We start from the raw sequence: 17562 nt of genomic DNA, 5'->3' as shown, positions 1-17562 counted from the left end.
GAAAAAAAAAATCCATGTGATTGCTGGAATTGTGAGCTTAGCTACCTGTTTTCCCTTTTATGGAACACCACTTTTATTTAAAAGAACAGCTGAAAGAAAACTGAGGTTATTCACATTTGGGTATTGGGCAGACTGAAACAAATGATAGCAGATATTGCCAATGGTAACATCCAAGTTTTCAAGGAATAATTAGAATTTTGGAAGTCGTCTCTCTACCAACATGAGCTTTTCAGCTTCCCAACACTTAAGGGCTTTTCTAATGAGAAACTGAGTGTGAATTTGTTTATATTAAGTAGTAAATTATATCGATGTTTGGACACTCTGCCTAAGCCAGCGAAGAGGTATTTTCCAACTGACCAATTCATGATGGTATAAAGTCATTGCTGGGTAAAAGACTTATTCAAAGTGCAAGGTAGGCCAGTTTACTTTTATGTAAAGGAATTTTTAAAATTATTAGTCTTTTTTCATATTACACATTGCAATAAACATTTAAAAAATTCAATTTGATGTTTGACATGGTATCAAAATAAGAATATCAACAATTATCTGAAAAGTTTCTGATAGCATATCTGTGGGAAACCAGATATCTTTATTCATATACTTTAAAACAATAATTTACTTCATATGGAATGAAGAAGCTGATAAGAATACAGTTGTCTTACACTAGGCCAGCCATTAAAGAAATTTATAAAAATGTAAAACAATACCATCCTTCTTACTCATTTGGGGGGGGTATATTATTATTATTTTAAATTATATATTACATTATCACATAATTTATTTTGCTATAATATTTAATGAAATAAGATCTTTAAAATTCTGCTGATTTAATTTTAATGTGGTAAATATGGGTAGATATAATTTAGAAAAACTGAAGCTCTTTTGAGTCTGCAATATTTTTTACAAAATGTAAAGAAAAAGTTGTTTGAAAGCTGTGCTACAGCAACCTTACAAAACCAGAGACAAGAATGTGTTGTTTTATATTTGTATAATAAAAATCGATGCATGTTGTTTTTAAAAGTCATTTAAAAATCATTGAGGGAGATGAATAAATGTTAAGATACATTTAGTCCCTTCTCCGGTTGCAGAGTTAGTGCCTATTTGCAGGAAACTCACTAGAAGCCAGACTCCCTTCAAGCATCTCCTGAAAAAAGAGGCAACGACCTTATTTTTATATATCTCTGAAAATTTTGGTTGGCTCTGAGCACTTTCATAATTCCTATAATAATTTTTCTATTAAGACTTTCTAAATAATGATGATTTTTTCTTTTTTGAATGCTTTCTGGGCTTATGTTTACATCAAGCAATTTATTATTTGTAATCAAATGTGGATTTCCATTGCTCACTGAGTAATTTTTTTGCCTCTCCTTATTTTATGGGTCATGTTTCCAAAAGTAGATTATAGTAAACTTACTTAGGGAGTGAGTTAGCCCTCTTTTGAACCCCTCTGTACCTTTCCAAATGTTTTGTTTAGATGAGGCAATGACCAACACCATCTTTGATCGTTAAGAAGAAAATACCTGTGTTGTTATTGTAAATGTAGGCAACATTGACCTTTATATACTTTATAGTCTCCCAAGTATTTCTCATTTTTTTTAAAACAATTGTTTCCATATGTTTATAAACTTCTTGAGAAACTTAAAATTGATTATTTTTGTATAATAGTTATGAGGATGGTAAAATATATATCTGCTATACTATCTGTAATTTAATTTCAAATATTTCAGCATGTACAGTTTTATACATTCATAGGTGGTTATTTGCAGCATTCTGCCAACTGAGGATGTTCATATTTGTCGTCACTAGTTGGTAGACGACGATAAACAGAAGATCATATCCCAGTCATCTGTTATTGTAAGTGCTTCACCTGTTGTTATCTTGATCAGCACTAGATGGCTTGATGGGAAGTAATACATGCATTAAAATTATTTGAGTAGTGTTTAATATTCGTACATTGATTAGAAATATTGTCTAAGCTATCCAACCCTTCTAGAAACTATGTTCTCTACTGATCCCAAAGTCTTGCACCACTTGCAGTGGAAGTGGAAACATGGATTTAGGATTCTGAAACAGGCCCCTGTTAACTCCACAGAGGCTCTTTCTCCAATTAGAAGGTGAGATGAATCCTGTTGCTAGCATATTGCTGCAGCTGCCTCTTGTGAATCTGTCTTGCAAGGTAGTTTCCTAGCACATGAAAGGTCAGAGTGCTGGCTTTCACTAGCTCACAGCAAAGGTGGATAATGATTGTCCTGCCTGTGTGATAGTAAACACTTGTGTGTGTGGCAGACATTTGTTGGAACTAGCTTTCATTATAACTTATTACAAACTGCAGAGGTCTATGTGGTAGAAGACCTCTAAACCTGCACAAAGTTACTGAAACCTGACAAAAAGAACAGAATAATTATCAATGATCAAACTGACTGAGGCGAGTTTCCAACAACATTTTATTTTGCTCCACATTGAATTCATAGTTGGTTATTTGAACACATAAAAGAAAAGGGAAAGGGAAATAATAAAGAAAAAACAGTATTTAGAAAAACACTGAAAGGGTAAAATAAAGAAAAAAGAAATAATGCAAAATACAATATGATGATTAATATTGCCATCTATTTAAGTAAATTTGCATTTTAAAGGGTGCATTTATTACTATTTAATCACTTTTATTTAATTAACTAAGTCTGATAAATAGATAATATTTTTCTTTTAAAACCCTAGGACATAGTTCTTGGTATTCTCCATAAACATGTTGTTGCACTGGTCTGGGTAACCATATCACAATTACATAGCTATGCATTTATATGTAGTCTTTACACACATTATAATTTCCACATACTTTACTGTAAGGATGAGTTAATTCAGAAGTGAAATAGATGGCCCAAATCACTTACAACTTTTTATGTATTATTGTAGAAATAACATCTAATTAACTTTACATCATATTTAACCTGAAAACTGCTTTCCTTAGAAAGGTAGTTAATTGTTATTTAGGTAATTATACATTTATAATCTGTGAAATCAGTAATTAAATGGTAACTAAAATGTACTTACATGTTTACACACCATAAAATTACAGTATCTTGAACATACAGTAATTAATTTATATTTAACATACACTTGTGTATGCTTGATTAAATGTCAATTAGGTACCTATTTGAAAAAATTAACCATTACCAATTTATGTAAATATTAATATAAAGCTGTTCATTTTGTTCTTTTTAAAAATATGTTGTCATGTGTCATCATCTGATCCACTTTATACATATATATATATGAAAATATTATTTATATCTAAATTTATATCTAAATTATTATCTAAATAATTGAGGACAAATGTTAACTTCAAGTGTCCAAATAAAATGAAAAACAAAGGAAAGTTTTCTAAATAATAGAGATAATTTCGTTAATATGGATCAGTAATAGACTTTTTAAAAGAAAACACATTATTAGTCCTATTTTTTGTATCTTTCACTACATTTTCACCATCATTATTTTCTCTACATTTTTTGACTTTTTAATGATCAGTGAGTTTGGCTACATAGAAAATTATTTTAAATAATTTTTTCACAAAGCTTAAATAAAATGCAATTACAGAAATCTTCATAATTTTCTCACCACTATTTTATATTATACATTGTTCTAAAAATAAGTATTGCTTATATATAGGTAAATAGCAATAAACTAGAATTATTTACCCAATTTTAAATGATCTACATGTCTGTAAGTCATGGTGTAAGACATTAAAAAATCTGGGGGGCGGAATGGACAGAGACATATGTAACCCTTGATGACATTTTGATTGCGAAACTGCTTCTCACTTACCTTAATACTAGTTGATCTCTAGCTATGATTTTCCAATTAAAAATTATATGCCTCTCCAAGGTAGGTTATAGCTATTAATTAGCTAAGACAATAAAATTTTTATAACAAAAATCCAAGATCTCAAGTGTTTAGAAAAATTATGCATTTCAAAATGGAGAACAGAATCCTGAGAACTTTGGAGCATGAACACAGGCACACACACACATATATACACCCACCTTGTATTACATCTTTTAAAATATATTACCTTTTCTATAGAAAGTTTACCAAATCCCACCAAAGCATCTGATTCTTTATATGGACATAAACCATGTCATTTTTTCATTCTATATCAACAAATAAAATTGCCTGTAGCAATAGAAAAATTGTCTAATTGGAGATTATTTGTTTTTAGGAAACTTCTATAGTGATAGCTATACACACCTTCTCAAGTGTCTTGTGGAAAGTGGTCACTGAAGTACGTAATGCTCAGCTGAAAATCAATTAATATTTAGTTTTATGAATTAAAGAATGTTATATTATTACATAATGTAATGTTTTACTTTTAGCACATCTTAGTCATACCAAAGGATTACTTATATTTATGAAAATCAGTAAAAAGTGATCAAACAAATTATGTATGTCACACAGACAAACAGCCATTAGGTACTTTTTAGTTTCATTTTCAACTCATTATGCTAGTTAAAATAAAAATTACTTGCATGTCTACATTTATGGCTAGAACCCATTCGTACATAAATAAGAACAATTTGATTCAGTCTATTGAGGAACCATTTCAAAGGTCCAAAGAATGAATAAATCTAAGGGCCCATCAGGGATGTTCTCTAAAATAGTGTGTTTTATGAAGGGACAAAGTAAAGTGTGACAACCCCTTGACTGATTAGTGTCACTGACCCAAAAAACATCAATACAGAGAACCATGTCCAATCTGGGCAACACCATTGTGTACCCTCGCAATTAGCTCTCAAAGGCCCATTCACTGGTGACATCATTCAGCTGAAAGCATTCAGACGTGGAGCAGCATCAGAACAGAATTTCATTCTTATTCTTTTACTACATTTTCCAAGTCCTCCAAGAGCATCCCACCTCAGAAAATGCTCATCAATTATTCCTTATTAAATTCTTTGAATGGCATAATAGGAAGCATTATGGACAGGTGGATGTGAAAATAATTGTATTCTTTCTCTTCAGAAGCCATTGCTCAGTAGTACTGATAACTTCTCCCCAGTTTATTCCTACATTTGATTTATCCTTGGTCTTTTACAAAGTGTCTCCATCCTGTGATACATGCAAATACAGGCATTTAAAAGCCTTACCAAAATTAGAGTCCAGAATTGTAATGGAAACTAGCCATCTATAGACTAGCATATTAATAATTATGAACACTATAGTAGCAAAGTATGTCAAAAAGGCAGAGACAAAAGTCATGTATGTAACTGACAAAAAAATCAAAACCCATGGAATCTGCGTAGGGACATAAGATATTTAAGATAGGAACTTGTTACACAATAAAAATATTTAATTTTCTATTATAAAGGTGATGTAAAAAAAAATTGAGCAACACTTTCTAAAAATCTTAATGTAGCTTCAGTGATTGCTTAGAGACTATATTATATTGGTATAGATGATATATAGATTATATAGATATAGACATGTAGATGTAAATATGTAGATAAGATATAGATATAGCTATAGACATAGACATAGACATAGATAGATAGAGATCGATATAGAAATGAATTCAGCTACAGCAGAAATACATTGGCAAGTGATCAGCAGCCCTTGGGAAGTAGTCACTTTACAGAAAGAAGACAAAGAAACACTTTTATCTCAATCTCAATGCAAAAAACCAAGAGAGATATGCAACTTTGCTACCTTGACCTGGGACAGCATGAGGGGAGCTTCTGAGGCAGTTAGATTCATCCCTCTTCCTTTCCTTCATGTTCATCCAAGTACGTCTTTATTCAGTAGACAGTGCAATTTGAAGAAAAATAATGAAAAGGATTAATGACGATGACTCATGGAAACCTAGAATATCAGAATATGACGTTCCGTTATAGACACAGTAGGCCAAAATGAAGATTCCATAGACGTAGGAGGGGAGGAGGAAAGTGGCCCCATGTTGGTGATGTCACTTTGTGAGTAATTTATGTATTTTATGTACTACACTAAAATCTTCTTAATATCACTATACATTTTCCTCTATAAATTTGATTTACCAATGAAAATATCTATTTATCGAAAGTATTGCAATAAAATATAGCAATTGAAATAAAATAACACAAAGATTTTCCCATGAGCAATACTTTGACTTAAAAAAACATGAAAAATTATACAAGTTATAAATATAAGCTAATGGGAAAGGCAAATTTGAAAGAAAATTGTGAATTATCTCATGATTTTACACAGATTTGACAGTTACGCTAGGCAGGGTAATAATATGGTTCTCTTAAAAGTCAGAACTCTGTCAAAATCTGTTTCCAGGGGAAATTAGATTTAATGGGAATTCATCTGCTTATATTTTCATATTGCTTAGTGAATTCTAAGATATCTTACAAGAGATCAAACTCAGAGCTTTCTTAATATTTTAATGGATATAAATGATCTCATTGAATCTCAAAATTTATATCAAGTGTAGTCACATATTTTACTTGACTCGGAGACAGAAATATTAGGAAATCTGATGTTTTATCTCCTATCATTTCCTTCAAGCATATTCTTTCCAAATCTTATTATTCTTTTTTCTTCAGCTACATATAAACACATCTGAAGAAATAGTTTTCAAATAGTAGAAAAACATCAATTTTATCTTGTTAATACTTCTTTTCTGTAAGTAGGAAAAGAAAGAAATGGGCCTGAATACAATTCCTATGTAAATTTTAAATTTCTCATATCAGGCAAGCACATGAAATTGTAAATATTTGATTTAGTGCATTAGTTTACTCCAGGGCACTGCTGCACTCTACCAAGTAATGAAACTACAACAGAACATTTAAATATTTTGCCTTGATGTTTGGCCTCTTTATCTCAAGCATCAACATTTTGTCAGATTATTCAACAGACATTTTATAAATTATCAGGAAGTGCCAAGTAAATTACAAAAAGCATTTTCACCATAATTTCTAGTAATGCATAAGCAGTTTAATACCAAAGCAATCCAATTTGCTCAGCATTATTTTAAACTTTGGGTTTACAACAAATTAAGGTCAAAATTGCATAAAATTTTAGAGTTGGAAAGAACCACAGAGAGCACTTAATTAAATTGCTAATTTCACAAATGAGGGAATTGAGAGAAGGTAAAGTGACTTGCCCAAAGTTACGAAGAGTTAATTGTACAGGTCCCACTTGAACCGATGTTTTCCATTCTGTGGTCCAGCGTAATTCTCACTAGCACAGAGCATATACCCATGATGCCATGAAAACACCTCGGATACTTCTCAAAGTAAAAGTTGTGAGAAATAAAATAAAAATAAACTGGAAATTCCAAAACTATATTTTCTATAATTTCATGGAAGAAAATGTTGTGAATGTTATTGCTTCTAACTCAAAACATTTGTGAATGCATGCTTGGATGTCTCTGGCAAATATTTTGAAAGTGTTTATATGTAGAGCACTTTAATGTTTGTTCTTTATTGTATGTTGATATATAACATCTGACACACACAAAAACTAATAGTGCATGTTACATATTTTAAGTTATAAAGAAAAATGGTTTATAAAGTACATGAACATACTAATAACTTGCACATAGTTTTCCATTTCTGCTTTATCTCATCCCCTGCCTTCAACTCATAAATTAACCACTATCTTAAGCTTTCTTTTTAGTTTTTCCTTGTTTGGTAAACAAATTTATCACATATGTGTACATGGCTAAGAAATACTTTTTTTAGCTTTATTTTGTGTTAAGCTTTATAAAAGTGATCTTATACTGTACGCAGCCTTCTGGGAATTCATTTTCCTTAACTTTGGGTTTCTAATATTTATCTGTGATGTTAAAAGTAGCTATATATATTGTCCATTCATTTTTACTTTTGAAAATATTCCAGTTTGTTAACAGATAGCAAATAGAATTTATCTGTTCTCAAATGAAATAATTTGAGAACAGATAAATAGCTTATACATGATTCCTGAAGCAAATATATAGAAATTTCTTGTGTATAATTCTGCATAGAATTGCTGGGTTGTTTGGTATGCAAATGCTAAACTATTTTTCCAAAACTGGTGTAATAATTTATCTTTCCAGAGCAATGTATGAGAGTTCCCATTGATCCATATCCTATGCAACACTTTTTATTATTAGATTCTTTTTTTCATAGTTTACAAATATAAAATGGCATCTCATTTTGGTAGTAATAGGTATTTCCACAATTACTAATGATACTGGACACGTTTCCTCCTCTGTTAAGTGTCTGTTCATATCTTTTGACAAAATATCTACTAATAATTTTACTACAAGTATCTACTAATACTTGTTTTACTACTAGTAATGCTACTAGATACTACTAGTAGTATCTCTTAGTAGTAAAATGTCTTAATAATTTATATATTTTTATCCTAATGCTTGTCAACTTTATATGTTGCAAATATCTTCTCCCAGATTTGATTCATTAGAGGGTTTATATTTAGGTTCCTTTTAATGTAGAGTTTTAAATAATTTTCCCTACATACATTTTATAGATCACTTATAAGACATTCTCAAATGATTTATTGAACAGTAATAGTGTGTGTTTTTTATTTTATTTTGGGTTTTAAACATTTTTATTATAGTGGTACAGGGTATAATTAAATATTGTATTTTTAGATTAAGTTTTAAAACTGTTTTAAGACAAAAATACTAAAAATAGATTTTTATTGAAGTTATCTGTATACTATGCTATTCCCATTACTGTGAGTAACTTGTTTGCAGGATTTTTGTATTTTAAGGAAATTAATTAAATTTTCTTTTTTCATTTCTTCCCAAACCTTATGCTTTTTCTCTTTCTTTCTTTTTTTTTTTTTCTTCACTGCTTTGAAGTTCTAGTACTTGGTTGAAGAGCAGCTCAGAGAATGAGTATCCTTGTCTTGCTCTTGGATTTAAAGTTAATAGTTTCCAATAAAGTCAGTAGCATTACAAAAATTTAAATTTATTTATTTTATTTTTCATTTTTCAATTACAGTTTGCATTTAATATTGTTTCATAAGTTTCAAGTGCACAAAATAGTGGTTAGAAAATCATGCACTTTACGCAATGTGCTTCCCACCCAATATTTCAAGTACCTACATGGTCCCACAGGTAGTTATTACAATATTATATTGACTATGCTGTAATTTACATCCCCATGACTATTTTGAAATTACCAATTTGTACTTTTTAATCCCTTCATCTTCTCCACTCAGACCCTAAACCCCTTCCCCTCTAAATATATTTATATTTGTTTAAGATGTATTGTGCTTCCATTTATATATAGATTCATTTTTTCCCGTTAGAGACCATATTGTATTTCCCCCCTTATTATTACCCATCATGGAAATGGTCCTATAGATGACTGTCCCACATAGGCTCTAACTGCCCTGTAACTGCTTTCCTGAGCTGCCTTTCCTGACAGTGTCTTCCTCTCTTCTCAGTGGCCACCTGTTGTGATAATGGCTGCCTCTCATGATGATGTCCAGCCAGGAAGCTGCCTCTGTCTGTTGAGATATTGCCTATGGTGGTAGTAGCTTTCCGTTGGAATATAACCCAGCCAGGCAGATAGCTGCCAGTCATGATATTGTCTGGTCCAGTAGTTGACTGTCATATTATTGTCAGGCCCCATAGCTCCATGTCATGAGATTTAGGGGACTCTTAGGGAATATATTTTTTTTTTAGTTTATTGGCATTGCACTGGTTACTAAAATTATATTGGTTTAAGGTGTATAATTCTATAATACATCATCTGTACTATATTATATTGTACGTTCACCATAATAAGGTCTGAAGTATTTTAAGCCATTATATCTTCAAATATTGCATTTCCTCCATTTTCTCTATTGACTCTAGTTGTTATGTATACTACACCGCCTCATTTATCCTCTATATCTCAGCAGTTCTTTCATACTTTTATCTCCTTATCTCTCAATGCTTCATTTTGTTATTACAAAATATTACTTATTGTATTTTCTAGTTTCTGTTTCTCTCTTTAACTCTAATATGTTGCTGAACCTTTTTATTGACTTTTTTATTTTAAACAATTTGAAATACAAATATATAAAAAGTATAATATAATATATATTATATATTATAATGTAAAATGTATATGTATATTTCTTCTTCAGTATATATATGTACATATATATATATACACACACATATATATAAGTTCATGTATTTGCAGATATATTTAATTTTGATAATGACTTATTGCTGATTCATCTTTGAAACTGTATCATTTTTTATTACATGTTCATATATAACTCTTCTATATTTTGTGTTTGACTATTCTAATATCAGTTTTGGGAGATGTTAAAAATATAACTTACCTAAGTTTGTTTATTTGTGCTTGCTGATTTTCAGTCATAGCGGCTCAACCTCTCATGTATTTGTATTCCTTGATTGGGAATTCATTGTTTGACCTTAGTATACAGTTCTACAGGCCTAAATTGGGACATTCTATTAAAAAAAAAAAAAAAAAAAGATTTACTGCAATCAATACTCATGAGATGCCACCGCCCCTAATTTGGTAGTTCTGCTTCCCTTGAGGATTCAGTTCTGTTTCTGATCCCACACTCACTTCCTTGTGCCTCTGATAATTCAAGTCTCCCAATTTTCAGTACAAGGCTGATGGATATTGAAATGATTGTATCATTTATTTGAGCACCATCTACCTTCAGTTCTTTATTATGATTGGCAAGTGGAGTCTGGATATATTAAAATATTGAGGTTGTAGCCCACACCTTCACATGGAGAGTTTACTTTGGAAACTATAATCAATTATAAAATACTATTTTAAAAATACAGTTAAACAGTTTACCAATGTACATAAAGTCAAATAATTTAATAATTGATGAACCTTTAGCCAGACTCATCAAGAAACAAAGAGAGAGGACCCAAATAAACAAAATCAGAGATAAAAGAGGTGAAATAACTACTGATCCAACAGAAATACTAAGGATTGTAAGAGAATACTGTGAACAATTATATGCCACCAAGCTGGACAAGCTGGATGAAATGGATAAATTCCTAGAAAAATACAACCTTTCAAAACTCAATCAGGAAGAATCAAAAAGTCTAAATAGGCCAATAACTACTGATGAAGTTAAAGCAGTAATCAAAGGGCTCCAAGCACACAAAAGCCCTGGCCCAGATGGCTTCACAGGAGGAGTTTTACCAAACATTCAAAGAAGAATTAACACCTATCCTCCTCAAACTATTTCAAAAAATCCAAGAGGAAGAAACACTTCCAAACTCTTTTTATGAGGCCAGCATTATCCTAATTCCAAAACCAGATAAAGGCACTACAAAGAAAGAGAATTATTCCTGATGAACATAGATGTTAAAATCCTCAAAAAATATTAGCTAAGTGAATCCAGCAATATATTTAAAAAGTCATACACCAAGTGGGATTTATTCCAGGGATGCAAGGCTGGTACAATATTCACAAATCAATAAATGTGATACATCACATAAACAAATGGAAAGACAGAAGTCACATGATCATATAAATAGATGCAGAAAAAGCATTCGATAAAATTCAATACCCATTTTTGATAAAAACTCTCAGCAAAGTGGGAATAGAAGGATCATACCTCAACATAATAAAGGTCATATATAACAAACCTACAGCCAACATCATACTCAATGGGCAAATACTAAAACCATTTCCCCTAAGGACAGGGACAAGACAGGGGTGTCCACTTTCACCACTCTGTTCAACATAGTACTGGACGTCCTGGCCCCAGCCATCAGACAGGAAGAAAACATAAAAGGTATCCAAATTGGAAAGGAGGAAGTAAAACTGTCCTTATTTGCAGATGACATGATATTGTTCTTAGAAAATCCTAAGGACTCCACCAAAAAACTATTAGGTTTAATAAATGAATTCAGCAAGGTAGCAGGATACAAAACTAACACCCAGAAATTGATGGCATTTTTGTACACCAATAATGCACTCTCAGAAATAGAAACAAAAAAACAGTCCTATTTACCATTGCAACTAAAAAAATAAGATACCTAGGGATAAACTTAACCAAAGATGTAAAAGACCTTTACTTGGAAAACCACAGGACACTGAAAAAAGAAATAGAGGAAGATATAAGCAAATGGGAAAATATACCATGTTCATGGATTGGAAGAATTAACATCATTAAAATGTCCATACTACCCAAAGCAATCTATAAATTCGATACAATCACTATTAAAATACCAACAGCATATTTCACAGATCTAGAACAAACACTTCAAAAATTTACATGGAACCCAAAATCACCCTGAATAGCCGCAGCAATCCTGAGAAAGAAGAACAAAGTTGGAGGGATCACAATATCAGATATCAAGTTATACTACAAAGCCACTGTAATCAAAACAGCCTGGTACCGGCACAAGAACAGACATATCAATCAGTGGGACAGAACAGAGAACCCAGAAATTGACCCATGCCATTATGATCAGTTAATATTTGATAAAGGAGGCAAGAACATACAATGGAGTAAAGACAGTCTTTTCAATAAGTGGTGTTGGAAAAGTTGGACAGATACATGCAAAAAGATGAAACTAGACCACCAACTTACACCATACACAAAAGTAAATTCAAAATGGATAAAAGACTTAAATGTAAGACATGAAACCATAAAAATCTTAGAGAAAAACATAGGCAGTAAAATCTCAGACATCTCTAATAGCAATATGTTTGCTAATACATCTCCTAAGGTATGAGAAACTAAGGAGAAAATAAACAAATGGAACTGCATCAAAATAAAATAAAATAAAATAAAAATACAGTTAAACAGTTTATCAATGTACATAAAGTTAAATAATTTAGTAATTGCACATTTACAAACAATAATGGAATATAGTATTTATTTAGTGTCTTATTTATTCACATAGTCTGTAAAATTACAAGCAAATATACATAGATATATGATATAATATGATACGATAATTAGTGGACCATTAAATATATTTAATGCTTGATTGTATAATTTAAAAATGTTGAAGCTATATGGCTAGTGTTATTTTATATCTATGGCCAATTTAATGTCATTTTTGCATTTTTAATACAATCCTCATAAAAATTATTTTATAATTTGCCATCAACATTAAAAGAAAATTAATATTTTAAAAGGTATCTGTATATAGTTTGTACTTTTGTTACCAATAATACTTCCTGTCCCCAAAAGTGAGATGTGATTATATCATTTAAGCAAATATTTTTGTTTAGCTTTCCAGTCTGCACAATTGGCTTTGAAAGAATGAGATTACCTCTTACTGGAGACTTAAGTTGGAGTAAAGAGTAATCATGTGGGATCCAATGTGGGACATTCATTGTCTTGATAACAAGACTGCTATTAATATCTCAGTAAACAAAATTTTCTTGTTGATTGCACAGATATTGCATGTTTTGCTAATATATGCATAAATCTTTTCTTAATGGAGTTTACATAAATAATTCAGTGAAAATATATTTGTTTTAGTAAAAGCATTTTATGTTTTTGGAGGTAATTTCTTTTGTAATTAAATTGCACCATGACAAAATTAAGTTAATTTCTATACACTGAGTAAAGAAGATTTTCTAATGTTATATATATTTTTAAATTGAGATTACTCTTCTCGGAAGAAATCAAGTCCCAATAAGTTATGGGAATTTGTCATTTCATCTTTTATGCTCTGTAAAGAACTGAAACAAAAAATCTATATGATTTTACATTCTCCTCCATACTAATTTAAGCTAATATTGCAGAACTAATGGCAGACTTGAGAAATGCTGTTATCAATTCCAGCTGTCTCTTGTATCAAGATACCCTGAATTAAAGCAACATTGTATGAAATGAAGCTCTGAAAAAATCCACTATGGAGGAGCTTTTTATTCAATGCTTTTGCAGACTCCTTTATGTTGTGGTTATCCCCTTTCATCACAGGAGGGAAACAAAACAAAACAAAAAAACATATGACAACATTAGTTATTTTACTTCCTTTTTTCTGTTAATAAGTTAGTCTTACACTATTTTTGTACTGCATCATTAGTCTTTACTGAAAAACTTACCCACAGTCTCATGATTTGTACTTTCTCCAATATGACATTGGTATATTTGCTAATGTCACCTGGTGTAGGTCATCTGTTTTGAATTCTTTTTTCTTAAATATAAAATTATAGCTCTTTTAGATCAGATTTATCTAACCAACTTAGAGTTTCAATAAAAGTCTTATTCCATCTATGTTATAGATTCTACCCAGATACCTCAGATAAAAATATACACACATTATCATGCATCTAAGGCAATATTTAGTATCCACTAATATTTGTATTTATACATATTTATGTCTCCCATCATTCAAATCTTCAAACACAAGTAATCTATTTGTACATACTTTGTTATTTTTTTTCTGTGATTAATGTTTGCAGAATGTAATTGAAGTTATATAACTCTTTTGTTTTATTGGTATCATGGAGTAGGAATTGTTAGTACAGACATTAACTGAATAGTCTATTTTGAGAGCTTCAGTGGCTTTTCATTTAGCACATATTATGTATCTGTTAAATGAAAAACATTTTTGTTCCATTTGGCAATTCACAGGAGACTTGAAATTTTAAAACTATAGTTAAATATGTTAGATATGAAATTAACAAAATATTAGCATACAAATATATATATGAAATTGACTTTTGATAGCCAAAACCCACTAATTTTATGCCAGCTCACTAATCTGATGTAGCTGGTTTTGGATTTTTTTAGACTTTTTTTTTTTTTTTTTTACTTAAATGCCCTCATGATTATTTATTAACAACTTTTAAGCAATTATCAGGTTGAAAAAGAGCATCTTTTTTTACTATTAAAGCTTCTTTGACAGAAAGGTATATATTTTTGATAACACATATAGATTTTGAAGGGCCTAAATTATAAATGTAACTTTGTTTTAAGAGCTATAAATGCAATCTTAGCTTCAGCCTGTGTTTTGATTGGCCCTTATACTGCATACATGAAATTTTCTCACATTTAACTTTCTTGCACCCAACTTGAGATGGTTCAGTAAATAAAATTAAAATACATAATAATAACAACACTGCCAACAAAATAATACAATACCAGTGGCAATAATTTTAAAGATATGGTTTCATCTATTTTATCTTCTTTTATATTATAAATACTTATTTATTAATTATTATTTTTAAAGTTTCTTTATCTTTATTGTTGAAAATATTACAGATGTCCCCTTTTAAAATGTTTTTTTTTGTTTGTTTTTTTAAATATATCTTTATTGATTTCAGAGAGAGGAAAGGAGAGGGAGAGAAATAGAAACATCAATGATGAGAGAGTCATTGATCGAGCCCACAACCCGGGCATGTGCCCTGACCGGGAATCGAACCCTGATCGCCTGGATCCTAGGTCGACGCTCAGCCGCCGAGCCAGGCCCGGCCAGGCCAGATGTCCCCTTTTTACCCCTATTGATCCCCTCCACCCCACATCCACTCCACCCCCAGGCCTTCCCCAGACCAGTGTCTGTGGCCATGGGTTATGCTTATAAACATGTAAGTTCTTTGATTGATCTCTCCCCACCCATTTCCCCTTTCTCATCTTCCCTCTGAGATCCCTCAGTCTGTTCCGTGCTTCTATGTCTCTGGATCCATTTTGTTCATTAGTTTATTTTGTTTATTATATTCCACATATAAGTGAGATCATGTGGTATGTGTCTTTCTCTGACTGGCTTATTTCACTTAGTATACTACTTCCTAGTTCCCTCCGTGCTGTCTCAAAGGATAAAAGATCCTTTTTTTTTACACCTGCATAGTATTCCATGGTGCAAATGTGTCACAGGTTTTTCTATATGTTCAAAATAGTTTATGATTTAATATTATTTATAGAGCACCACAGTTTTCATCTTAAATATGATATATACATACTTAGGATATTATAACACATTTGGAAACTATCTCTCTTATAACATCCAAATAATACTTCTCTTTATGAAATTTGAGTAAATTGACCCCATATATCAGAGGGCTCCATTTCAAAACACTCCTTTCCACCATACTTCCTTCTCCTCCCCAGCAAATGAGAATGGAGACATCTCTTTCCTTCTTCACATCAAAACCACACATTTTTCCTTAACCTGGTAGCTTGTATCTACTACTTCATTTATTCCCCCCCTTTATTTAATTTTTTTTTAACTCACCTCTGTCCTTTCCACAAACCATCACTGGTGGTTAATATAAGATGATAGACAGATAATTAACATCTATGTTTTACTATATTAACCTATATATTTAATTCATGTTTTTTTAATTCAAGTTAATTGTCTTTTATACTAGAACATAAATGGAACAGCAACGATTTTGTCTATTTTGTTCACTGTTACATCCTCACTACCTAGAAGAGTACCTAACCCATAATCGCTCAATTAACATTTGTTGAATGAATGGATAAATGAGTGGAGTCAACCTTTCACACAGTAATTGTAGTCAGAAATATGGAAATTAGTCAAAGCTATCCCATGAATATATCATGAGCAACAAAGTCCTTTCTAAATTATAAACCCATCTAAAATCTATCTTCTCCTCTCCTTCTCCATTGCCATTATATATAAATGTATTCTAAAGAAATAATTCAATCCATTGTATTCAGAACAAATACAGACTATTTAGTATGAGTTACTTATTTGCTTATTATTTGTCCATCAGCCAATTATTGTAGAAATGCATCATTTACTACTCCTTGCACGCACCTCTTATAAAAGCATATTAGATATTTTGTACTTTTTTGAGCTCACAGTCTCTGTATTATAAATACCCACCCCCACATACACCATTATACCTGTTGATCAACCTTTTCATGAGTGCCCTTAAGAACCCAATTTTAGGTCCTCTTCTTTAATATAAAAAAATTTTAGATGATCTCCTCAGGTTGCAAGACTATACATTCTTTCTATATGCCATGACTTCCAAATTTATAATTTTGACTCCAACTTCTCCCCAAGTCCAAAACTTGTATATGCAACTACTTACTGAAAACCTCTCCTTAAAATCTAATACTAATTTCACAGGACTAAAACACATCTCTTCATTAACTTGTTCCTAACCACTTTACCCAGATAAAACATGACACCACCATTTATCCAACTACTCAAACCAAAGGCCTAAGATCATCTTTTGCTTCTCACTTTTCCTGATAGGTCATATACAATTCGCGAGAAAGCTTCATTTACTATGTAAACATAACTCTTCCATAACCTCGTTTTGGCACTTTCATACTTGTGATCCTAATCCAGATGACTTGCACCTCTCAACCACACTAGTACAGCTTTAGCCTATCAACTGGATTCCTGATTTCATCTCCGGAGACCAATTCCTACAAGGCAGCCAGGGTAATTATTTAGAAAATCTAAAATTATTCAGCAGCCTTCCATTGCATTTAAAATACATAAACCCAATTTCATATCATAGTCTATTTGGTTCTTTATGATATAAACCCTCCATCCCACTTGAACACTTCCTACCACCCCTGGTCTTGTTCACTGAACTTCAACTTCATGTTTTCCTTTCTACATCTCATCTCAACAACTTTCTTCCTTCCTCC

Source organism: Miniopterus natalensis, chromosome 2 (assembly GCF_054644295.1).
Source record: "Miniopterus natalensis isolate mMinNat1 chromosome 2, mMinNat1.hap1, whole genome shotgun sequence".
NCBI classification, from domain to species: domain Eukaryota; kingdom Metazoa; phylum Chordata; class Mammalia; order Chiroptera; family Miniopteridae; genus Miniopterus; species Miniopterus natalensis.
Note: the sequence above shows the minus strand (reverse complement) of the source record.